The 27,369-nt window shown below is 39.8% G+C and overlaps 1 protein-coding gene across 9 annotated transcripts in view; it reads right to left on the bottom strand.

Moving 5' to 3' along the window:
- Positions 1-27,369, bottom strand: part of NOVA1 (NOVA alternative splicing regulator 1) — a 250,784-nt gene that overhangs the window by 126,632 nt on the left and 96,783 nt on the right. The gene's annotated exons all lie outside the window — the stretch shown is intronic.

Here is a 27,369-nt window from a genome sequence, read left to right as displayed (position 1 = left end):
GGGAAGCACTGCGGGCCGAGGGATGTGCTGGCCGTGGCTTCCCGCTACCCCCATTGTCCTGGGATGGTGAACTGGGGCCAGTGGGAGCTGCGGTCGGCCGAAGCGGCCGTCGCAGCAAGTAAACAAACTGGCCCGGCCCGCCAGGGTGCTTACCCTGGGGAGCCACACGCCAGAGGTTGCCAACCCCTGGTATAGAACATAGGAGCAGACATAGGTGGCAATCGTAGGAACAAAGTGTGCATATATTCTTAAAATAAGTATATTATTGGGAGGCTTCAAATGGCTTTTTGTTGTTTCTTTTTTGCCTGTTGAGTTTTTAAGAAGATAAACAGACATGAAATATTAATGAAATGATAGGCTGCCCATCTTGCTATTATCACTAGGCACAGTGATGAAGATACTTATGGGAGAAATGGAGAAATAGTGAGAGAAGCTGCCATGCTTGGGAGAAAAAAGGTGGCAACTCACAACATGGGCAAATAAGACACTGGATAGAATAACAGAGTTGAAAGGGACCTCTGGAAGTCATCTAGTCCAACCCCCTGCTCAAAGCAGGACCAATCCCCAGACAGATTTTTACCTCAGTTTCCTAAATGGCCCCCTCAAGGATCGAACTCACAACCCTGGGTTTATCAGGCCAATGCTCAAACCACTGAGATATCCCTAAAATTGCAAAGAAGCTTAAAGATCAGGAGCAGTAGTTTGTGTTTGACACTTGAACAGAGAAAAAAGACTGGAACCTGAAGGAGTTCTAAAGGTCAATGCAACAAGATTTGGCTATAACCTGAATGTGAAAGTGCATAAAAAGGCTAAATCAAAGTGACACCCTGATTATGGGCCCAAATTACTGCTAATCAACAGTAATTGCAACTGGGAAGAAAGAGGCTGAGAAGAGGAGAGTTGAGGCACTCTGCTGCAACCATATTTATTTTAAACTGCCATCAGAAAATCTATTAGGAGTTGTCAGAGGCTTAGGCCATGATGTGGGATGAAACAGAGGGGATCCAGTCAATGGCTGATAAATCTGAGAGTCATTATCATAAAAAACAGTAGTCAAGGGCACATGGGGAAAACTTCTGGACTCTCTCATCTCCCCAGGAACAGACTTTCTTGGATAGAATGCAGGAACCACTGTTTCCCATCCACCATGAACAGTCTCTGAAGAATAATCTTGATGAGGGCAGCCTTTATAAATCAATCAGAGTCAGTTAGTTACTGGGTTGAAGAGAGGTGGACTCCAAGGCCTCACTCACATCAGGAGTCACTTTAAAATAGGGAAGATACTAGCTTGTCTTTACTTGTCCCTTTTGCGATCCCCATTAGTATACTGGATGCATAAACTCTTTACTATTACTTTGTCATACTAAGATATGAAAGGATAGCAAAAGAAACTGCTATGCAATTAGAAACGTGTATTGTTAGTCATGATTGAAGCCCAGTTGCTCCATCTGCTGAATTTGCCTTGTCCACGCTGTATCTTATACAGATATACAGAATAGACATCAAAGTGGAAAAACAAGATATTCAATTTTTTATAATAGAAGGATGGTTTTGTTTTATAATGAATTTCTGACCAAAATCCTTTGCTAAATTAGAACAGCTTTTCAGTGATGTGGTTTTCCTTCCAGGAAAAGCCCACACTTAGTGGTAACATAAAATTATATATCCTTCCACCAGTATATAGAGACATGTTAGTGTTTAAATGTTCTCCAGTTGAGATGATTTCCAGCATCTGAAGAGGAAATCCAGAAAAGACATTCTATGCCAGAACAACAAAGTTAGCATTCACTTTTTGCTATGTGATTCTTCATATCAAGGAACCATATGATGTGTGATAAGATGGAAACATGCCTAATTGCAGCAGGACAGGAAGGGGCTACTGGTCTGTTCTGGAGATACATAAGACCTGCCAACAATATCAAATCTTGAAGGCACACCCTCCAGCTGGAGAAAATAAAAAAGGGGTAAATAGAGCTCAGAGTTGAGATGTTCTGAGGAAGAGAACCTATGATGTAGACTAAGCAGTTGGGAGCTAGAAACCCTAGGAGCAACCAAGTCTAGGAACAAAAATTTTGGATGAAATCCTGGCTCAATTGAAGTCAATGGGAATTCACCACTGACTTCAGTGGGGCCAAAATTTTGTCCTTGGGCTGCACTTTGTCGTCTTATTGTTCATTTGTTGGTAATAAAGTCAAACCCTAGGAAGGGCTTGACTTTGGATCCTACACAAGCTATGTTTTAGAGTATGTGAGAAAGCCACTTGCTCACAACTGTGAATTACCCTCTCCTCCTCAAGAAATCATAAAAAATTGACTTTAAAACTTTAGCTGTAATAAATATAGCAATGGTTTGCATAAATGGAAGTGTCAAAAATCAAAGAACTAAAGTGTATTGGCCCATCCCAATTGAACATTTCCATGTACCAAGTTGAACCACAGGGACTTAAGTATGAATACCTTTATAGGTGGGATCCTACCAAATTCACAGTCCATTCTGGTCAATTTCACGGTCATCGGATTTTAAAAATCGGAAATGTCATGATCTCAGCTATTTAAATCTGAAATTTCATGGTGTTGTAATTGCAGGGGTCCTGACTCAAAAAGGAATTGTGGGGAGGTCGCAAGGTTATTGTAAGGGGGCCTGTGGTACCCTTACTTCTACGCTGCTGGTGGTGGTGGCTTTGCCTTCAGACCTGGGCAGCCGGAGAGTGGCGGCTGCTGTCCAGGAGCCCAGCTCTGAAAGCAGAGCTGTCGCCAGTAGCAACGCAGAAGTAAGAATGGCAAGGTATGGTATTGCCACCCTTACTTCTGCACTGCTGCTGACACAGGCACTGCCTCCAGACTGAGCACCTGACCAACAGCAGCTGTTCTCCAGCCACCCAGCTCTGAGGGCAGTGCAGAAGGGTGGCAATACCACAACCCCTCTGCAATGTCCTTTTGGGTCAGAAACCCCAGTTTGAGAAACACTGGTCTCTCCATGAAATCTGAATAGTATAGAGTAAAAGCACACAAAAGACCAGATTTCGCAGGTAGAGACCAGATTTAAAGGATGGGAACAACTGCCTGCAGCACTCGCCCTCCCAGGAGTATCAGCCAAAGCTCACTTTTGCAGTCTGTGATATTTAGTAAAAGATCTCTAAATTTTCCAGCAGGATTGTCAAGAACCAGATTATTTTTTGTGCCTTAGATATGAAGGAAGAAAACTACAAAATCAAGAAGTTATTTATACGACTTTATTAGAATACAAAATGTAAATGCTCTCTTTCAAGGCTCATTATAACCTTTAGGCAAAATGATAATGAATTCAACACTGCAGGAAAAGTCTGAAAGGTGCTGGTGATTTGGGGATTTCTATATTCCGTCTCAACAGGGGAATTAGTAATTAACACTTTAGCAAGACACTGTTCACTTCTTCAGGATTTCTACTTAAATTTATCTTGTGCTTTTCTTCCACTATGGAATTTCAGTTTATCTTTGTTGCTCCATTTGAGCTTTTGCTTTTAGTTTTTTAGGGTTTTTTTTTTTTTAAAGTTTCCCTTAATTGGAAACGAGTTGGATGAGTAAATTGGAGGCCCCTATGTGGCCAACATTTATGCTAAAAAGGTTTCCTGTTTTCATTACCAAGAATAATATAGATTTTCATGTTAACAGAGAAATTGTCATGCTTTTTCAAACAAGAACCAAATGTAGCAATAAATTTTTCTAATGCTGGATTAGCCTCAAAATGGGTCTGCAAAGGATGTTAATTCCTACATTCTGAGAAACCTTAGCTTGTTTGGTCATAGCAAACAGGAAAATGGACTTTCAGAGAACTAGTTCAAATGTGATAAATTTATTAAAGGGAAAGGAGACTGTGCCTCGATCATTAACTAATCAGAAAAAAGCAGATACTTCAATTCCAAAAACTGCATAGCGGCGACATGAACTTTTTGGTTGGGAAACCAAGGTACTTGGCTAATGGAGGAAAGACAGGGTATAGTGATAGCCCTCTGATAAGTGACAACCTTGAGCCTGAAGCCTATCAGCCATGGTGGAGAAAAATTTAACATCTGAAACTTTCATTTATGACCCAAAATTATGCTCTAGTTGACCTTAAGCATGCTGAAAGGCTGGGCTACATTTGATGTTTCTAATGAAAGCTATGTAGTCCATGACAAAAACACAAAAAGGGTTAAAGACCAGAACAAAACCCCTTTGAATACAGGTCCCAATCCACTTAAAACACATTTTCTCTTTTTATCCATTCTGTTTTGTGTCTGAGTCTCCCCTTTAGGTATGCAGTCAAGAACTAAACAATAGATGTTGATTGCTGTGCCAAGAGATTGGTCTTGCCTAGGTGGACACATTTTACTATTCTTGTAATTAATGTCAGGTCTTATGCACATGTAATATATAAAGTCAGCAAAAAAAAGTAAATATTTTTGGTCAGACTTTGTATGCTTTATGAAAAGTAAAAGGAATTTTAAAACCCTTTGTTTGAAGGTAAATTGAGTGGAAAGGACATGTAAGTGTACGTTCATTTTTTATTTTATTCCTTCTAAATATTTGTATCATTTAAGGATCTCTGGGGACTTACTCTCTATTATAGGATGTTCAAGAGAGTAACTTTCACATCAACGAGAAAGGAATATTTGTGTACCAAAAAAAGTTATTGAAGAATTCACTATGGGAGGTTAGGACCAGAGTTCTCCTTAGCAGTAGAGCAATAAAAGAGCCTGTCAGCATAACTGGCAGAAGCAAACTCAGGACAGGTTGCTGCTCCTATATTAGGACTTCATTCACTGAGAAGAAAGAGAATCACATCACTTCGAGTTTCTTCAATGAGCAGCTCCTCTCAGAAAGTAGAAAAAATAATAGCCTTTATTCCCAGTAATTTGGTAATATAAGGAGACTCAGGCAGAAAATATCGAGAAAAGTCAGGTCCATCTTCTGAAATGACATCTGGTTCGGTATCCCAGTAGTTAGGAGAATGAGGAGCGATTTGTTACCTCAGAGGCAATAAGGAGAGTCTCGGGGGGGCGGGGGGGTATTGTCCTCCTCACACAACAGTATGAAAACTCTCCATAACTTTGGTAAACATGAGTGTCTGAGCTAAAACAGACTACCTGACCTAGAGCACAGGGTAATTAAGGATGCTTTTTTAGCCATAGTTTACTCTGTTTCCCAAAACCTCCTCTGTTAGAGGGCCTGGTCAAACCAAGAAGACAGCCACATCTCTGACTGAAAAATTAGACAGACTGAAGATTTCTACCTTCTCTGGAGACTTCGGTGTGAGTGAAACAGGCTCATCAGAATTACTGGAAGTGGAAAGATCAGGAATACAGATGTTTCTGAGACTGTCTTGCTTGACAGTTCGAAATCCTGTAGGCAGGAGGGGCAAACAGAACTAGGCACTGTGGATGGAAGGGACTCCTTGTAATATAAACATTTTATTCCTATCTTTCTAATTTTTTTTCTGATTAATCTAGTAAATCACTGTTCTTTTAAGTCATAAAAGAACAGGAATGAGTTTCTGGGATGCTTTCTGTAACATGTCAGAGCAAGACTGGGGAGTCTTGGAGACAGCTTATGATACATCTAATACTGAGTACTAAAACATCTGCTAAGTTTGATTGGTGTTTCTGCATATCACTAACATACAGATGGTAAATGACCTATGAGCTCTGCAAATTCACCTACAAGAGTTCCAGAACTTGTTTTACTTAATTCTTTATGTTTTTATATATGTTTAAAGTGCACCTGTTCACAAAAGACAGATCCAGGTACAAACACAAATATAGTTTTATTATTTTCATATGATATCAATAAACAACTACAATGAATTTAGAACCTATGTAAAAAGGAACATAAGTGAAGCACAAAACACACATTGCACTATGAGCAAGGAAACAACCTTTAACATACAAAAGACACTTACAGATTTTGGATAGGTCATTTTACAAGGTTTTAACTGTTCGCGAACAAAAGCACAAACATTCAGGATAAAATACATAACCCAAGAAATATAAGGCAGACTACACCACTCAAGTGTAGTCACATAGAACATGACATAACCATTAGAGCTGCTAACACAAATCTTTATGGAACTTGTCCAGAAACCAGATATTGATATTATAAAATAAGTCTTCCAAAGCTTGTATGCAATGTTGTTGTAGCTGTGTATGTCCCAGGATAATAGAGAGACAAAGTGGGCGAGGTGAGGTAATATGTTTTATTGGACCAATTTCTGTTGATGAGAGAGACCAGCTTTCCAGCTTACTCAGAGCTCTTCTTTAGGTATGGGAAATGTAATCAGAGTGCCCCAGCTAAATACAAGGTAGAACAGAATGTTTACATAAGTAGTTTATTCATATTTCAGGGGCCATTCAAGGTGAAGTGGCTTGTTAATACTCTTCTAGTCATAGGGACAGAGGGAGGGTAAAAGCAGAAAATCAGGAGATTTACCTGGAAATCATGCAAGAAATCCAAAACAACTATCAAAAAACTTGATGACAGCCATCTAACAGAAAAACAAAAAGTCGAACCAACTACAATTATTCCACAACCCACAGATCACTACATCCAGGATAAACCATGGCACCGGTAGCCTCCATATGTACAATACATGACACCTTATCTGAACTCTCTGACTGAACTTCTGCCTCCCCCTCACCCAGCCCCTGATATCATAGTAACATGTGGAGAACTAGAAGAATTCTTCTGCTGACTTCACAACAATAACAACACCACTCACAATTACCATGTCCCCACTGACAATCATAAGAAAAAAGAACCATCCAACTGGACACCACAGAGCAGAGGAAACCATACTCCTGAACCTTATACTTATTGCTTCAGGAAAAAAATTGACTCAAGTCCTTCAACATCACATTCATCACAATTTTTCCAGTGCCAAGAGATATACTATACTGTCCCTGAAATCTAACCACCAGATAGTGATCAAACCAGCAGACACCAACATAGTGTCCTCAACTGTGATGACTATGTTAACAAGGCCAAACAACAACTCTCCGACACCACCTACTATAAAGAAATCAAAGATAACCCCACATCACAATTTACTCAGGAATTTAAAGATATCATCAAATGCTTCCCTGAACAATTCCAAGAGAAACTCTACAAATTCATCTCTCATGAAACTTCTACATGCGTCCCAAGAATCACAAACAAGGGAACTCATGCAGACCCATCATATCTGGCCATGGCACTCTTACTGAAGGAATATTGGGACTCATAGAAACCATTCTCAAACAACTCACCCCACAAAGGGCCAACTTCGTCCACAACACAACCAACTTCCTCCACGAAACACCACAACATTAACAACATCCCTCAGAATGCTATCTTTGCCACCATGGATGTCACCTCCTTATACACCATCATCCCTCACAATGATGGCATAGCTGCCTGCTTCAAATATTTGCAAGACAATGGACATCCACCCCAAACACATTGCCAAAAATCATCCATTCCATCCTCACCTAAAACAATTTTACATTCAGCAACTAACATTTTGTCCAAACCATGGGAACAGACATGAGTACTAGGATGGCTCCCTAATATGCCAACCTCTTCATGGGCTTCCTTGAAGAAGAATTACTGGACCAAGTGTACCACAAAAACAGTGATATACCTGAGATATAACTATGATATTTTCATCTTTCGGGCAACTTAAATTCCTTCATAGATTTCCACCACAACTTCAACAACTACCACCTGTCCACTAAACTCCCACAGCAGCATCAACTTGCTGGACACCACAATCAGCTTCAACAATGGAATCCTACAGACAACTATACACAAGAAACCCACAAACACCACACCCAACACCAAGAAATCTGTTCTCTGCAGCCAGGCATTCAGATACCACAGAATATTATCAGAGGAGAAAGTCCGGGATATACACCTTAACACACTCAATACCTGAGAGAATTTGCTTCAATGCAGACACAAAACCTTCTCTGATCACACACCACTAGTTGTCACCTATCACTTCATGCTGGAACCCATATGAGTACCATCAAACAACTACATCCCATACTCAATTGGGACCTCATCTTGAAAGAAATCTTTCCTTAATCCCCTTTTCTGGCCTTCAAACGTCTCCCCAACCTCATCATCAGAATCAAGCTCCCCACAGACTAGGGCAGACCAACTCAAAGGCACCAAATCCTGCCAGAACAACAGATGCAAAACCTTAATTTTTTTTAACTATTTATGCTAATCTGTTCCACCTTGCATTTAACTGTGACACTCTGGTTACACTTGCACTGCAATGAAAAACTCTACAGCAGAAACAAGTTCATCCCTACAGAAAGTAGTGGTGCTAGTATATTTAGAAAGCAGAACACCACAAACAAATTGTTAAAAAGTGGAAGCAGAGAAAAGACATCAAATCAAGAATTTGAAGAGAGAATTGGCAGACCCAGGTGTGTAATCTGTTCTATTTTTTCCAGTCTATATATATGTTCAGTAAAAAGATAGACATATTTTTAATAGACATATCAAATGGGGATTGGCAGCATGTACACTGATATTGTTGAAGTCATAATGGAGTTTAGTTACTTGTAACTTGAGTGCTGCACCGATGGCTTCCCATCCACAGTAATCCCATTGACTGTATGATTGCTTTGCTGAAATGTAGTAAATAAGAGCGTACAAATATCACTGCTGCTCAAGCAGCAGTAGCTGATGAGTACTCATTTGAGGAAATTTTTCAAAGAGTGTTTTACTAAGTGCAAGAGGAGTAGCTGTGCTTTAGATGCCTCATTTCAAGTACTGGTTTTCTTCCTATGCTTGGTTTAAATTCTAAGGGTGAATCTAGACAAAAATTGTAGTGTTTTCTTGAGTTTTCTGAATTGGGAGGGAGAGACAAAGATTTAATGGAACTTGCAATTCTAAATCATGTAGGTGCTTTTTAAAAAAATCTCTCCCAACATCTCAACTGAACTATTGAGTGCTATAAGTGTGTCAACATTACATAAACAGAAACTTATACAGAACACTCAAAGCCTTCAACCATCAGTGTGTTCTAAAACAAAAACAACAACAATCAAACAAAATTCTATACAAACAACTTGCAACCACTCCAGCCTCTTTCCTAAATGATCAAGCTGGCTTCAAAATATCATAATTTTAGCTAATACAGCAGAACCATAAACAGACTGAAATACTGAGAACTGTACACCCTGTAACTTTATTGTTCATTTTAAAAGGCAGTTTTTACTGCATTACACTGAACGTATGTCTACATTGCACACTCCTTTCAGCCTCATGTAGAGTACATACACCAAACACATCCTTAGCCCAGATATAAATAGCAGAGTAGATAGTGAGGCACTGCTTACACAAGTAAGACACTCCTGAATTCTGTGGGTATGTACTTTATAGGGCTGTCTATTTGCCCCAAGTAGTGCCTCCCCCGCATCTACACTACTATTTTTAGCAGTGTAGTGTCCTGCTGCAGGGAAACCTGAAAGACTTTGGCAGCTCACTACTGCTGGAGCCTTTCCCTGCTGCAGGGAGCTGCCAAACCCTTTCCCGTGGGGAAAGGCTGTGGCAGGGGAAGGCAGCAGAGAAAAGCTCCATCAGCTCCCTGCCTCCCCCCTGCCAGAGCCTTTCACTGACACATGCAGCTACACATCACAGACACAGCCTGCTTTTCACTGCAGTGTGTAGGTATACATACCATTGCAACAGGTGTGTAGTCTAGACATGGCCTAATATCATAAAAAGTCCCCCAACAAATATAACTCTAGCTCAACACTGTGATATATTAATGGTGTAAGTGTATGCTTTTAAAAAAAAAAAACATATTTACTCAATAGTAAAATACATTCATAAAATACATGTTCTACAAACATGTTCTTATGTAGGAATACATTTTAATAATTATTTTTTCTTATTTAATATTATGACACAATCCTATCTGTTTCTTGATACATACTTCTTTGCGTAGAAATGTTTTTTAAAAAGTAAGAAAAAAGTTAGACTGAAGTTAAGGTTGAGTAAATAACAATAGTTTAAGGGTAAAACACATTACAGAGAAGATGTAATTATCCCCAAAACAAAACAAGCATCACAAATCCGGGAAATTCAGATTCAAGGATAAACTTAAAAAGAAATCCAAACACGTTAAGATATGGTATAGCAAAGACACCGAAACATCCTTAACTCTACTACCTTATCTCTGTCATGTGTTTTATCCTTAAGTTACTTATGCAACCTTAACTCCCACTTAATTACTACTATTAAAGTACAACATTTACATCATTTACATTCATTTTGGCCACAGGTTCTATTTCTCAGGAAGTAAACATAGAAAAATAGAATGCTATTTCACTTTCCATAGCATTTTCCATACAAACAATATCTCAAAGAACTTTACAGAGTTATATAACATTATATATTATACAGAGTAAGTCACCAAACAAGAAAACAAGAGGTGTAAAAGCACAATTATAGTGAATAAATTAAAGTATCATCAAGCAAATTACAGTGAGAGAGAGAGCTATTAAAAGGAGTAAGTTAAGATGATATTTCAAAAGAAGTGGTGTGTCAGTGAAGTACTAGAATGAGAGGGACATTCAACCTATCAAGAATATAAAATACATTATTTTATCTGCAGGTCTAGAATTGTTAGACTGCTAGCTCCCATTTAGCATGCTCTATGCTGGAGACACTATACTGTCCACCTAACAAAGCTAAGGACTAAAGGTGGCCCTAAAGATACAGGTAATTGTTATTTTCTCTAAAAATGCATAGTGTATTATTTAAACCAACATTGGTTTAAAGTGAACACATTTATTATTTTTTTTTGAGAAAATAAAAGTTATCTTTCCCTGGTAACTCTAATCTTGAACAGTGGCTCATTTGTTCTCTCTCAGGAACAACAACTGAACAACTAAAATTGGAATTGGTGATCCATAATACGTGCAGAATGCTGAAACTACAGAAATCAAAATAAAATTAAGTTTTACATTCATAATGTGCTCTGTGCCCTTTCCCACACAGCTTGCATTCAGCACTTTATTCTAATCGTTTTAGGTTTCTGATGTTTAGATTTGCAAATCGCATTTTAGGCATGAGATGCCTCATTTTTCCAAGCTCCTGCTCTCCAGATAAAAGCATTCTGACCTCAAACAGCTGGACAATGAACACAAAATTTAAAGATACACTCAATGTCTGAAATTTTTGTTTGCTAAGTTTTTAATGTTTTATATTTTACAACCTGTGAAGTCTCTTCACTTACTAAAGTTAAAAACATCACTCCACACAACGACAAGGATATTTACAAATCCTTAATTGATGGGCTGATCATAAGCATTAAATGATAAATACTAGGTTTTCTTGAAGGGAGAGGGAAACATTAAGAAAACGCAAAACAAATTACATGAACTTCATAAAAAGTAAAAATAGGTCAAATTTTGAGCTTAACCATTTCAATAGTAGGAAATCATTTAGATTTAATATGTCTAATAAGGTATTGGGAAACAAAGTGAGTTAATACTACTTTCATACTCTGGTCACCGAATAGATAAGCATATATCCTATCACAGGAAAGCATCTGAAATACATTTGTCAATGTTGATTAATTTTCTTTTCATTTTTATATAAGCAACTCTTCCCAGAAGCAAGGTTTGAATTACTATTTCTGAAATGATGATACCTAATCAGCATTTTAGTTTGACTGAAAATAATTGCTTCAAATATTTTACATTGCCTCCTACTTCCTTTGATATACTATAATTAGGTAACACACCATACTGATTTGTCACATACTTCAACAAAGATGTTATACCAAAACTATTAAGACAAAACACACTTTCATCAAACAGTAACACACTACCAAATATCCAAGTGTACCTTGCCCTTGATCAAAATGGGAACACTTTTATTTCAAAATTATTCAAATATGAAAAAGTAACTAGTGAATAAACCTGTGATCTCCATTAATGTTTGAGAATGGACTGTGTAGGTATGTCTACACTGCGATAAAAACCCCACATCACCAAGTCTCAGAGCCAGGTCAACTGATAGACTTGCAGGGCTCAGGCTACACGGCTAAAAAGAGCTTGGACTGGAGCCTGAGACTCTCGGGCCTCAGCCTGAGCGGGATGTCAACACTACTATTTTTAGCCCCGCAGCTCAAGCCCAGTGAGCCTGAGTCAGTTGACCCAAGCTTTGAGACTCAGCGCTGCAGGTCTTTTATTGCAGTGTAGACATACCGTGAGTGTCCTCATAAAACCAAAATGAACAAAAAAACCCAATGTCTTTTCTTGCATCCGACATGCATGCATCCGACGAAGTGGGTATTCACCCATGAAAGCTCATGCTCCAAAACGTCTGTTAGTCTATAAGGTGCCACAAGACTCTTTGCTGCTTTTACAATGTCTTTTCTTGTAATTCATATGTAGTTATATGATCTAAGGCCCAGATCCACAAAAGGACTTACCCGTAGGCACCTTTCTGCTACTTTAGACACCCAAGTCCAACACTGAGGTGTTAATGAGATATTCAAAACCCCTGCTCAGCTGCCCCCTAATTCTGGAGATTTCATTCCTAGATGCCTAAGTTTTTGCCAGTTAGCATGAGCCCATCTGCCTCAGTCTAGGCACGCAGGTGTCTATCCAACACCTAAGCCTCAATGGGATCCTCAACCTAGGTATTCCCCTGCCTGCCTGCAGGGTTTGATTCAGATGTATTCTCAAAGCAAACCTAAAGCCACACAAAAGAGCAGAGGCCGAGGAGGTAGCAGCCTCTCTTAAAATCTTTAGCCCTGTGGAAAGGGCACTCACCTGGGATGTGAGAGACCCTGATTCACATCCCCTCTCTGCAGGGATTTGCACTTGGGTTTCCCACGTCTTGTGTGAGTGCCCTATTAACTCTATAAAATCCTTCTCTCTCTGGCCCAATGCATATTCAATTATTTATACACAGTAGAAGAGCTTCAACAGAAGGGACGGAGACAGACCCACCTCAGAATATCCTGCAGTCCAGAGATAAGGGTTCTCATGCATTCTGGGAATCTCTTCCCTGGCCCAGCCCAGCTGGAGCTCCCGCAGCCAGGAGGAGAGGCGCCCCTGCCCCCGGCCTGGCCCAGCCAGAGCTCCCATGGCTGGGGGAGAGGCCCTCCGGCCCTGAGCTGCTGGGACAAAAGAGGGTTGTGTGGAGTCCTCTCTCCATGTCACAGACCCGGGGCAGCATGCACTGCAGAGCCTTCACCCACAGCCCGGAGCCCTCACCCCCCTTACAGCCCCCCCAACCCTCTGCACTAGCCCTGATCCCTCTCCCACACCCAAACCCCTCATGCCCAGCCCCACCCCAGAGCCAGCACCCACCCACACCCCAACCCTCTGCCCCAGCCCTGAGTCCCCTCCCACACTCCGAACCCCACGGCCCCACCTCATATTGGTGCACATCACCTCCATATTGGTGCATATAACAAAATTAATTCCGCATACGGATGTAAAAAATTAGAGGGAACATTGTCACAATTGTAAGTGTTGCAGTGCTTAAGTCTCTATATGGATCTGGCCCCCTATGAGATCCACTAATCTGAAATTAAAAGCATATAATTCATAAACCAGAATTTTAATACTTCATGATAAAAATAAAAATAATTAACTGTATGGTAAAACTTGTAAAAAGCTGATTTAGTTTTGTTTTTGTATATTTATGGTTACCACTTTATAAAAGCACATTATAGAAAGCCTTACTAAACTAGAAAAACTTTAGGGAGAAGAATTATTTATTATTACATACATTATTTTTAAATTTCTATTAGGATATTAGAGAAGCACAATGTTTTAAAAATATTAAACTGAGTCCCCTAAAACTCAGCGAACACCAAAACTTGCTCAAACAAGTATGGGGGTTGTCAGCTGTTAATTTTACAACAACAGAAGGGAAGGATTTGACTTATCTAAAGGTGATCATCAAATCTGGGCTCACAAACCATTGATTGCAAGTCTGCCTGTAATGTCTTTCATTGGTAGCATTTGGGAGCCTTTAACTACTAAAATCAATCTTAGAGTCCTGGAAGCAGACACTCCTGGATTAGAATCAGGATCACTATCAAGGGAGCGTGTGCCTACACACTGTCTGAGAATGTATCTCTGGGCCACAAAATAAAAGTAATTGCAAAGAGTGAATCACAGATGGATTGCCAAAGTATATCAGCCAATGATATCACTCAAGATAATTATGATCTTGTTATAGAAACCATTGAAGGAAACAGGAGTTGATAATTAAATACTATGTTACTATATTATAACCCTCTGAAGGACACCTTTTCAACACTGGTCAATTTAGGAAATAAAAACATACCTCTTGGAATTAGTCCATCTGTAAGCTTCAGAACTGATTTTCAAAGTAAAAATAAAAAACAATCTAAAAAAATTCTCTGCTAGAATAGATTTCTTCAACACCTAGCTAAGGTGGAAAGGATAATGTGGAACCTAGATTGAGGGCACAGATTTAACATTGGTTGGAAGCGTTTTGGCAGATGGAATCAAATCATAGCGATATCTGGGCTGCAATTAGAAAACATTTATGGCCATTTCAGGATATACCAAATGGCAACTCATCTTCCATTGTTGTTTTGGATTCATACCAACTATCTTGAAGTTTGGGAGTAATCTGTATCAAAATTAATATTTTATATAAGCTCAGTTGTGTGTGTTTGGAATTATGCATGGTGCCACATTTTCTAGGTTTATTCAGTGCATAGTATATTGTAGGTACTACTAGAAACAAATTAATAGCAAAAATAATGTATATCCCACAGCAACTTATATCTGGACTATTCGTAATTCTAAAGATGACTTTAATTAGAAGGTTACTTCATATTTCTGGTGATCTGAAGCTTGGAATAAGTGCTTGGCCAGTATGTCCTAAAAGTTCTATGCTTATGAATTACCTTGTCAATTCTGGATTCTATACTCAATATTCTTCAGTGTTTTATTTTATTTTTCATCTTTGATACTACAAGTCACCTCTGTACCTGGTGCTTTATATCATTAAAAACACTAAAAAAAAATTAAAATAATAATTAAAAAACCAACACCCTCTTCAAAATAGAAAAGCTTAATTACAGAAACCCTGCTCTCTGTATAAAAAAAGGAGACGTTCCTCACTCTGTGCAGTAACTGTAGTTCTTTCAGGTGTCTCCATATGGGAGCTCCACTTCGGATGTGCGTGCAAACCACATGCGTTGGATTGAATATTTTCATTTTCAGCGTTTGTTCAAGCCTGCGCATGTGCTGCTGACAACCTTGCGCCCTACATCAAGACTATAGCAGGCCGTGTGGGCAAACCGCCCTCAGCTCCTTCTCTCTCATAAAACTCCATACAGAGATCTCCAAAGCAAAGGGGAATATGAGAGAGTAGTGGAGCACGCATAGGACACACATCTTGAAGATATACTGTTACTGTACAGTGTGAGGGAAACTTTCTTCTTTGAGTAGTGTCCCTATGGATGCTCCACTTCACTTTACGGGTGACTCCCAAGGAATATCCTCATAAGAAGGAAGGAGCTTTGGAATTGAGTCTAGCACAGAGGAAAGAACATTGCCAATTGTCTCCATCAGATCTAGAGGCACTGACTAAGGCATAGTGCCTGCAGAAGGTATGTACCGAAGATCACGTAGCAGCTCTGCAGATACTGGGATATTTTTAAATAGACCCATAGATGAAGATTGTGACCTCTCTGACTGAGCAGACACACCAGCAGAGAGTGAAATCCTGTCAACACTGTCACAAGATATAATACACCCTAAAATCCATTTGCCAGTCTTTGGGCAGAAACAGTAGAACCTTTAGATTTGTCCACAAACAAAATGAATGGTTTAGGGCATTTATTAAATGATTTAGTCCTATCTAGATAGAAGGCTAACGCCCTCCTGAAAGCTAGAGCATGGAGAGATGTCCCCAGGTTGGAAATATGTGGTTTAGGAAATAAAATGGTAGGCAAATGATTTGATTCAGATGAAACTCAGAAGACACTTTAGAATAAAACCTGGAGTAGGGTAGTAAGGAAACTCTGTCCTGGCAGAATACCATGAAAGGAGAGGCCCCAATCTCTCTAACTCTGTGGGCCCCAATCTCTCTAACTCTGTGGGCTGATGTAATAGCCACTAAGAAGGTTGTTTTCATGGACTGATTCAGACAGGAGCAAGTTGCCATTAGTTCAAAAGGAGCTTGCATGAGACTTTTAAGAACCAAATTAAAGTTCCAAACTGGAGAGGGTTCTTTCACTGGTGGGAAAAGACTACCCAGACATTTCATGAACCTTACCGTTGTAGGGTAAGCAAACAGAGAACCCCTCAATAGTGACATGAAAAGCTATTAATGCAGCCGAATGAACCTTGAGAGAGCTAAGTGATAGACCTGTTTTCTTTAGCTGCACCAGGTATTCCAGAACAAGTGGAAGCAAGACAGAATGGGAACAGCATTCTGGAGTTCACACCAGCAAATAAACCTTCTGCACTTTTGAAGGTACATATTTCTGGTAGAATCTTTCCTACTATTTAATATCTGTTGTACCTCTGTAGAACAGAGCCACTTTAACCCTGTGAACCAGCAAGGATCTACACCTGGAAGTGGAGAATGCTCAGACTGTGATGCAGCAGATGACCAGCATCATGGGACAGAAGTTGAGGAGTGATTGGGAGATTTATCACTGGACAAAGACCTAGGTGAACAGGTAAGGAAACCGTGCCTACCTCTACAACATTGGGGTGATTAGGATAACTCTGGTATTGTCCTTTTTTTATTTTGTTCACCATTTTGAGAATCAGAGGCATTGGAGGAAATGCCTTTGTCTAAATGAGGAGGAAGACATCCCGCAAGGAATTGTGACCTAGACCCCCACTTCCCTTTGAACAGAACAGATGGCAGTTTTTGTTCATTGGTGTGGCAAAGAGGTCCACTTCTGGAAATTCCCAAGTCTGAAATAGGCCGACAAGAAACTGGGAATCCAACTCCCATTCATAGTCTTGATTCAAACACCTGCTGAGAGCAACAGCTGTGACATTTTACCTTGCTAGGAGATAAATTGCTGAAATTCTTATGCGATGTTTTATGCACCAGTTCTATAACCTTACTCTTTTGGTACAGAGGGGACAGGATCTCACTCCGCCCTGCTCATTGATATAGAACATGCAGGCCACGTTGTCTGTATTAACTTGGATAGACCTAGGTCTAATAAGAGGAAGAAAATGAAGGCAGGCATTTCTTACTGCTCTGAGTTCCAACAAGTTGATATGGAGGGTGATCTCTTGAGGTGACAATCTGTCCTGTACTGTTAAAGCATCGAGGTCTGACTCCCATCTTAACAGAGATGTATCTGTGGTTACGGATACCGTTTGTGTCAGTTGGAGGAAGGGGACTTCCACCCACACATCATGATGGACCTTTACGAGTCTAGGGAGCGTTTGACCTATTGAGGAATTGACACCTGTTTGCTGAGTGAATTGAGCTCAGCCACCCTGGAAACAGTAACCCCTTGGTGTTACTGTAGCTGGTGTTTAACAGCTTTTGCAGGTTCCAGCAGAGCCTTGTTAATAGGAAGGACAACTCTGGCTGGTGATGCTGAGTGAAGAATATCTTAATATTTTGTACTGGGATTTGTTGACCTCTTCAAGAGATATCTGTAGGGAGTCTGCCCCCTATTTAATGAGGTCTTGAAACTGCTGAAAATCACTGGCCATAGATAGAGGGTGAAGTATTACCACTTCATCTGGTGAAGGTGATGAGATGACAGTCTTAGGGGTAGCCTCTTTGTCCACCCTGGTCTATTGGTTACCTTGGTCCTCTAACATTTCCTGCTGTTGCTGGTGAGAAGCTTGAATCTCCTTAACATCCCAAGGGGAGAGGGCTGGGGTCCTGGAACCCCAATATGGCCATTAAGGACCCTAAGAGGGAAGGAGTGGTATCCAGGGTTGCTCCTACCAAGAGTGAGGAGGCCCCCAGACATCTTCCCTGTCTCTTTGAGAAAGGGGTATGTATATGGGTACATAGGAGAAACTGATGATATTGAAGGGAGGTCTTCATCGTTGTCCTCTTCTTGTAACAGGGGAACTCCAGAGGTGGGGTGGTACCAGGATAAATAAGGGTCCAGAGGTACTTAGTGCCAAGAGATGCTCAGTAGCTGGCAGAAACGGAAACTGTGGTTTAGCAGAAAACAATAAGTCCTTTGGACACCTAAAGACCTGCAGCACCATGTGGAATTCTCGCACCCATGAACCAGTATGCTAGTCTGTGCACAATGGTACTGGTGGTTTTGAGCACTTCCCAGGCAGCACTGATGTAGATGCAGACTTACATGGTACCAAAGAGCTCGATGAGGGTCTGGGAGAGGTGTTAAATCCGGTGGTACAATCGTCTGTATTTGCTTTGACCATCTCTGCTCTACTGTACTGTATAGTAAGCCATATTTACCTACAGAGCTTCAGGATTTCCTGCCTTGCTGGTACCAGAAGTACAGTACCAACCCTCAAGGATGAGGTTTCTTAAGCTGTTGACCTGGTCAGAGAGGTCTTTTCAAGGTAGGTAACCTGAAGAGGGGAATTAGAACTCCTCCTGTTAGGAACTTTAGAGGTCTCTGGGGCATGTACAGAGGGTTTTCCTGATCTGGCTCCTGGGGCAAAGGGAGCACTTCATCATTAACAGTTGCAGCTTGATTTCCCAGTTCTTCCGTGCCCTGGATTTGATGGCCAAACAGAAGTTACACTTCTGTGGAACATGAGACTCTTCCAGGCACCAGACGCACTTAGAATGTCCATCACTGACTGGGAGAGCCTCTTCACATGTGAGGCAATGTTTAAATCCCAGTGAACCAGGCATGCCCCTCACAGGGGGTGACTTCCCCAGGGGAAATCCTTTTCATAGCCAGTAACTAATTGCTGCTAACTGACATCTAACTACCTCTAATTAACTAGGTAAACTAAATAAACTAAGTAGAAGGAACACAGCAAGCTACTGAGGCATACACAATGAAGGCATGATAAGCTGTATCTCATGCTGAGGCAGCTAAAAAGGAACTGAAGGCTGTTCGTTCACACAACCTGATATAGCCTCAGTGTGGAGCATGAGGTTGCCAGCAGCACATGCGTGGGCCAAACAGACACTGCTAATGAAAATGTCCATTCAAGGATGAGGCACATGTAATATTGCATTCAATATGCTTTATGAAAATATGCTTATGAATGTGAATATGATGCAACTCTAATATGCTTTATGCAAAAATTCTCTCGTAAGGTATCATTACAAAGCTTATAATCTACTGAGTGTGTTCATCCTATTTGTTTTCATGCATTATTTCTATGTTTGGAGTTAGGAAAATAAGATATAAACTTGTATTACTGATGTAAACATATTAAGTGGAAGCCATTAAGGGTGCTTCAGAATCAATGAACTGTAAATGGCTCTGTTTATTTGCAAACCTTCCTGTGTACTTGTGGGCCAGCCCAGGAAGAATGGAGCTGGGGTCTGACAGGACATATGACCATGTCACATGACACTGGAATCCATCTTAATCCTTGTACTTTTCCATTGATGAGACAGGGGTTGGGACAAGCATAGACAAAAGATTCCTGCCTTGTGCCAAAACTATAAAAGGGAGTAGAGCAGGACAAAAGGGGCTGCCAGTCATGAGAAAACCCCTGCTTACCACCTGAGATATCTGCTGGAACTAACAAGGATGTACGAGGGGAAAGGATTGGGCCCAGACTAGGAAGAAGTCTAGTCTGTGAAAGAAGCTTATTGGAACATCTCTGAGGGTGAGATATTACCTGTAATCAGTTTCTTAATGTATCAGGCTTAGACTTGCATGTTTTTGCTTTATTTTGTTTGGTGACTTACTTTGTTCTGTCTGTTGTTACTTGAAACCACTTAAATCCTACTTTTTATACTTAATGAAATTATGTTTGTTTATTAATAAAGCCAGAGTAAGTGATTAATATCTGGGGTAGCAAACAGCTGTGCATCTCTATCAGTATTGTAGAGGGCAGACAATTTATGAATTTACCCTATATAAGATTTATACAGATTAAAATGGATTTATTTGGGGTTCAGGCTCCCAGAAAGGCTGAAAACTGGGTGCTGGGAAAGTCCCTGTTAACTGAGAAGCCCCTAGACTGAGTGAATCTCAGTTTCAGTGAACTACAGAGAGGCATGGCCCAACCTCTGGGTCTGCGCTGGTGCTGACTGGAGTGTCTAACTCAGCCACACAGGAGTGGAGGGGCACCTGTTCTGGCAGGAGGGTTGTTCTCACTGGTATCCCAACTCATCAAGTGACAGTTTTGAGGGGAGTCTCTGTGACCAAACACATCACAGCGCACACACACACACACACCCCTGAAGTGAGCATTGATGGGGACACTACATGAAGAAGAACGATGCATCAGGAGGAGCGAATCAAAGATTTGCTCAAAATATTGAACCTAAAGAACCTGATGGTCCTCTCAAAGGAAACAGATCTGAAAGGCCTGGGTCTAATACGTAGAATGCCATGAATGTTTAAACCCAGGAAATGATAGCAAGAGCAAACCAGATTAACAAAACTCCAATGGCTGTAAAAGACCACCACTTCCACCTGTAACTAGTAAGTAGACTGTTCCCATTCTATCAGACAGATCTTGCCACAGTAATTTGTGACCTTCATCCATGCTTTACTATTGCAATTTGCTATATCTGGGCATGAAGTCAAACAGCCAAAAAAAGATTCAACTGGTACAAAATGCAGCAGCTCATCCGCTTAGCAATATAGGTCACTGAATACATCATCCTGATGTTCCATTCTCTACACTAGCTCCACATCAAATACTGAGTTAAATTCAATGTCTCTTCCCTTATGGTTAAAGCTTTTTATAATATTTGCCTTAGTTATCTGAATAATCATGTCTCCCTGTGCAGTCATGACCTCCAGCAACAGCTATGCTCCACCAGAATTATTAAAGGGGCTGGGGGGGGGGCGGGGAGGGAGAAGAGAGGGATCCGTTTAGGAGACAAAATATCAACAGGAGCCAGAATTATACATTGGAACTCACTCCCACTAATCACTAAACTGTATGGCCTCAAGAGCTAAATACCAAACCCATTTGTTCATTTTAGCTTTTCCACAGGACTATTCACACATTTATGAGGGCAGAAGCAGGAAAAAGAGGGGGGACAATGCTACTTTCAAGCTGCTCCTGCAGGCAGAGACGGTAGAGACCAAGAAAGAGCTTTGTTTCATTTTTTTTTCTTTTGGTTAAATGAGAGGTGATGAAGAGGGCCATATAAGAAGATAGATAGATACATGGGAAGCCTAGACACACAGAGAGAAAGGTGATCAGAATATGGTCCCAGTCTATATAGAGCTTTAAAGGGCATAACCAACCATCTGAAATATGCTTAAAACTGAAATTGCAGCAGGTGCAGAGCATGAAGCTCTAGTGTTACATACTTATAATGGCTTACCCCACTCAGCTGAGACAATATTTTTTCACTACTAACTTCTGCTTCAATATGTCAATAGGGGTAGTCCAAGTGGAAGGTATAATGAGCTAACTGAACTGCCTTTCTATTTAGCCTGGAAGTCTCCACAGGTGAATCAACAAATCTTTGTGACCAACAGTATCAAAGACAAGGCTGACAAGAACATCTGTCAGGGCAAGAGGGGATATTACATCCACAATTTATCAAACTTCTTCAAAAATGGGAGATTTTGAACAGTGTTATGAATAATAAGGTAATTAATATTAAAAAGGTAGCTTTTTGAACAGGGGCTTTACCACTGATATTCAAGGGCAGCTAGCAACCTGGCTTTGCAAAGGTAAACTTTAACGGTCAATTATAAACCCAAATCTGACCCCAAAAATCTTTCCCAGACATGACAGGTGAGGTCCAGAAGTGGTGAAGTATAACTCCCCAATATAACAAAGATTTCACGAACAAGAACAGGATGAAATTCAGCCAGAGAAGTTGGAGCATTTTTAGACTCTTGCCTGACACTGTCCCATAGTGCCAGCTAAGTCAGTACAAGTCCAATTGACCTTTCCAGCAAAAGAGCTGGAAATTGTCTCATACTGAAATTAAACTCAAGTGTGAAACAGAATCAAGGAAAGCTGGATTCATCATTTGGAACAGTTATAATAAATGAGACTTTGCTGATGTTATGGTAGAGAAAAGGAATCACTTTTACAGTATGTCTGTCACCACTTCAGCATAGGAATGTAAAAATTTGTTATGCTGCAAACAGTCTGATTCAGAATGAATCTTTCACCACTGGTACTTTGACCTCTTCCCCTATTCCTCCATCAGCTGTACTTCATTCAAAAATCACAGCGATCTGACAGGGAATAAAGACATAGGGTTCTTTAAGTGCTAACCTATCAGTGTTTGTAGATAAAAGGTTGTCATAAAATTTCACTATTCCACTCTACTAGTTTGCAATGGTAAAGTAGCATAATCTCTAGCATTTGACCATAAGTGACCTAGTCTCCCTTTAAGGCTTTCTAAACTCTTAAATATGGTCCATCTACAGTCTAAGTGTTTGACTGTAATGTACTGGAATCTTGGATGACACCTTTTGTCATAAATTATTAAACAGAAGCAGCATACTGAGAAAGCAGAAGCAAGGTGAGGTAAACCCAATGATTTGTTGTCGGGGTCTTGTATCCTTTTTTACAAACAAACAAAAGCAGAGTATTATAGATTAATATATTAGTGATATGAAGTGTAAAAGCATCAGTTTCTCTGGTCTTGGCTTAGACTGGGAGTATAAAAGTGAATCTCAAAAATAGGGTTTTTTTGGTTTTTTGGTTGTTTTTTTTTTAAACACAGATCCTATATTTAGTTGTGTTTGAGAAAATAACTAAATTAGCTGACAGATTAAAAATCTCTACAAAACAGTGAACTGACACTGACATTTATGGTCATTAATTTTGGATCCCCTATATGCCTTATTTCATTTTTAAAAGATCGACACTTGCCTTTACCTCTGCAAGTGAAGTGAGTTCTTTGACACTGTAATAGAGGCTTGGTCTACAGTACAGAGTTAGGTGATATAAGGCAGCGTACGGCGATCTATGTCAGTATGCATACTACAGCCTTTCTGTCACTGATGTAAGTGCACTACTACACCGACATAGTAGGTGAGGCATAGGGCTTATGTCAGTATAGTTAGGGAAATGCAGTGTCTTGCCAATTTCACAGCTGTGCTGGAGCCAGGAAATTGACAAGAAAGGCTCCAAGGTTCCCTGCTGTGAACCAGCATTTGGCTCAAAGTTCAGGCTGTCACCCCAGGGCGGGTGGGGGTGGAGGTCTGGGTGGAGCCCAGCTGCCCCCCAGGCTCCCTTCTCCCTGCTGCCTCCTGGGCGCCTGGCTCCCGGTTCCCAGTTAGGCTGCTGCCCAGGCTCCCTACTCCAGCCCAGCTGTCCCCAAGAGCTGTCAGAGTGCAGCAGCTCTGAACAGAGACAATAGGAGCATGAAATTGACAAGAATGTCAGTTGCACTGTTGTTCGTGCTGTGAAATTGAGCCTGCAGGGGATTCACAGCTGGGGCTGTCACCTCAGCCAGATGGTGGGCTCCAGATCTGAGCCCCACATGGCTGTCAGTGCTCCAAAATGCTCCACTTCAGTCGGTGCAAGGACTCCTGGTAAGGATGCGCTCCACCAGCAGAAGGTTAGTGTGGACACTAACAGCCGACTGAATTACTGTGGTGGATGTAGGTTGCCCTAAGTTAAATTGACCTAATTTTGTAGCATAGACAAGCCCCTAGTTTGTGCTGTACAGGATTGGCAGGTTTGGGGACACTGTGCAGGGGATACATGTGTTGCTCATTAAGGAGTCCAGGCCTCTTGTGGCTCCCTCAATGGTAGCTCTTGGGGCCATTTTGAGATGGAAAGGGGAGGCACTGCATGGAGCCTTGAGTACTACATCCTCTCTGCCAAAACCCGTATTAATTATTCCTTTAATTAGGCTGGAATGGCCTCCTGCAACAGCTCTGCTGTCACTCCATGACCTTGGGCAGGGAGATTTCTTCTCTCTCTTTCCCCTGTGGATTTCCACAGCAGCCAGCTGAGATTTTAGGCCTGGATAGTAGGACTTGTATATGCTCCATATAAAATGAAGAATATACTCTTAATATTGCCTGGAAGAGTTTTTTTTTTAAATTCTTTAAGACTGCACTCCTCAATAGCAAAGCAGACAACTGTTTTTTTTCTGTTTTAAACACTCATAGCTCCTGAAACGATTTCTGCATTGAGACTCACACACTGTTAACAGCATGTTTCTTTACACTGTGGTGGAGCTACAGTACACTTGCTCTATAAACAAACATACAGCATCTCCCAGGAAGATTAAAGGCATTAACCCAATTCTGCTGTCAGGATCCTCATGCATGGAACACCCATCCTGGACTGATCTGGGGCCAGGTCTCAACTAGAAGGGCTTTGCCAGTATGGGTATATCGGAATGCTATCCTGGCAAAGCACTTCTAGTGTAGACGCAGCTTTTGCCAGCACAGTTTATTCCAGTCCCCTCAAGTGAAACAAGCTAGGCTGGCAAAAGCACAGTCTTGCAGGTACAACTGTGTCTTCACTAGTAGCTTTTGCCAGTACAGCTATGTCTGACATAAATCACATCTCATCACATCCCTTACAGACCACCTATACCAGCAAAATATTGTAGGGCAGACCTGACCTGATAGGACTTCTTCAAATCTCTCCTGAAGACCCCTGCCAAGACACCTACACAAAGTTCACTAATTGACACTGTCTAGACTGAAGGGTATTGGGTATTGTTGATGTGTATTTATATTCAAAGACGTTTATATTTTTCATTGCATGTTTTATCACTCTCCACCTACTTTTATAAGTTGCTTTTTTTCTTAGAGCATGAAATCTTCAAGACAGGGAATTTTGTCCACATAGCCATGTGGAAGTGCATAGTACAAGGTGAGTACTACCACAATACTGGTGTATATTGTTTTCATAGTCACTGGCTGTTGTTATTAAGAAAGAAAAATATATTTAAATATTACAAATAAAATAATTAGGATCAAAATTACATTTAAATAAAAATATACAAATATACTAAATTTTCTTGCAAATACATCTCAAACATTTTTAGCTCAAAAGATTATGCGATTTTATAAGAAAATACAGTCATATATTTAAAAATTCTAACTTTTTTCCATTTATCTAAATGAAAATCATTTAACAAGATAGTAAACTGTATAAATAGACAAATAATTAGAGTAACAGTTAATGTCTCTTATGCATTCTAGAACTAGTTTAAGATATTTTTACATTTGATTTTAAGATTAGAAGAGGCATAAGAGCGCATTATACTGTAACTGTCTTTAATTATGCAAACATTTTTAGCAAATTACACAAACTTGGTTTACTGAACTCGTTGAAAAAAATCACTAAAAATTCAATATGAAGTTCTCTGTTACAATAGCAGACAGAGAACAAGTCCACTCAACATTATAAATGCAACACTAAATCCAATCTGCAGGTTTGAAAAATAAAAAAAACAAATGAAGAATGTAATTTATCTACAAAAAATATTGTGTGCGTATAGGGGCATTTATTGGGGGAAAAAACAGAACACAAATTACAGAAACATGATGGAAAGCAATGTGGTATATTATCGACTGCAATTATCAATTAATTATTAAAAACAAAGGTAAAGTTCTAAACAGAACATACTATCATTTAAAAATTCAAAAGTGAACACGGAAATATGCAATTTACACACTTTATCCTCCTCTGCCAGTCAAACTGAAATGTCAGCAAGTACATAATTCATCTCACACCAACTTTTATTCATACTGGTTATGCTGAGACATATTTAAATTAATATAGGATCTGATGTTCCAGGATCAAATTTTCAAACCAAAAGCCCAGGTGTACAGACCCCAGATATCAAAGAAATGGTTTTTTTACAATATTTAAAATAAACAAAAAACAAGTCACAAAATATAACCAGTTGAAGCCAAATAACCCAAATCATAATACTCACCTAAAAAAAAAAGAATGAAATAAAATATATTAAAAATTATAAGCCCTCAATAATCCTCAACTAACTTCAGGAAAAGACAGCGGGTAAGATAGCATTCAGAGCACACAAGTCTAACAAATCTAGGCTCTGGCAGATCAGGATGGCAAGCTAATTCTAGAGTCCGTTGATCCAACATGGAAAATTCACTATGAGTCTTTTAAATGAGGGTCTTGGTAGCTTAAGCATCTCTCTGATGATAACTATGGTGGTAACACCTAAAAAGAAAGATGGTCCTTCACACAACCAAGTCCCAAGCTATTCATGGACTTAAAGGTCAAAACCAAAATACCTTTAAAACCACCCTCAGAAACAAGCAGGCAGCCAGTGCAGATAGAGGACCAATATAATAAGCTCTCTGCATGAAGTAATGCTTAATATTTTATGTTTTTGTGATTCTTGGCAGTTAGAACTACAAATAATAATTAGATAATAGTAACAAAGTATTAAATCTGAGATATGCTACCTTACATATAAAAAAAATCAGGCTCTTGAATTAACCTTCTACGGCGTGCATATTAACTAGGGAAATCTTGAAATCCAGAAAAAACGTCTTATTGTTCTCATCCCAGCTTCCTCTATTTAGTCTCACAAGCAGGCCAAACAAGCTCAAAAACAAAACAGAATCCAGTTATTTATGTATCTGTTAAGTAACAAACATTTTGATGAAAAAATATTCATCTTGTTTAATCATAACAAAGAATAAAACAATATTTCATGGTAACCCCTTCTCTCCATAGACTTTCATTGAACAAAGAAGCCAGGGCTTTATTGATGTAGCAGATCATTCTCAACACAACAGACTAATACAGTGCAAAAGCTGGCTACAGACAGCTCTGGCTTAAGAGTCTGATCCAACTTCCATTGAAGCCAAGGGAAAGATTCTCATTACTTCAACAGGAATTGGATTGGGCCCTAAACGTATTTGTGCAATACACAACTTAATACACAGGCTTATATTTAACAAAATGAAAATGTACTTCAGAAAAAAAGTGAGTAGAAATACAAACAAATAATCTTACATTACTATGTGAACTAAATCACAAAAAGCTTACATGTCAAGATATATTTTAAATGGCACTTATCTAAATAAGGCAAATTAACAGAAAATACAGAAAGCACAAAAATAACCTCACTATATAGTCACAATTTCAAGCCTTTAAATGTACAGAAAATACATTAATTTCCTCAGGTGTATAAATCTTTTAAAGGGGGAAGGTCTAGATGACTCAATAGGTCTTTTCCATATTTAATTCTGATGATCCCATGCTAATATTCAAATATTAAAAATACTAAATTGATGCAAACAATAGCAATTTAA

This window comes from Mauremys mutica, chromosome 4 (assembly GCF_020497125.1).
Source record: "Mauremys mutica isolate MM-2020 ecotype Southern chromosome 4, ASM2049712v1, whole genome shotgun sequence".
In the NCBI taxonomy this organism is placed as follows: domain Eukaryota; kingdom Metazoa; phylum Chordata; order Testudines; family Geoemydidae; genus Mauremys; species Mauremys mutica.
This window is presented reverse-complemented; position numbering and strand designations above follow the sequence as displayed.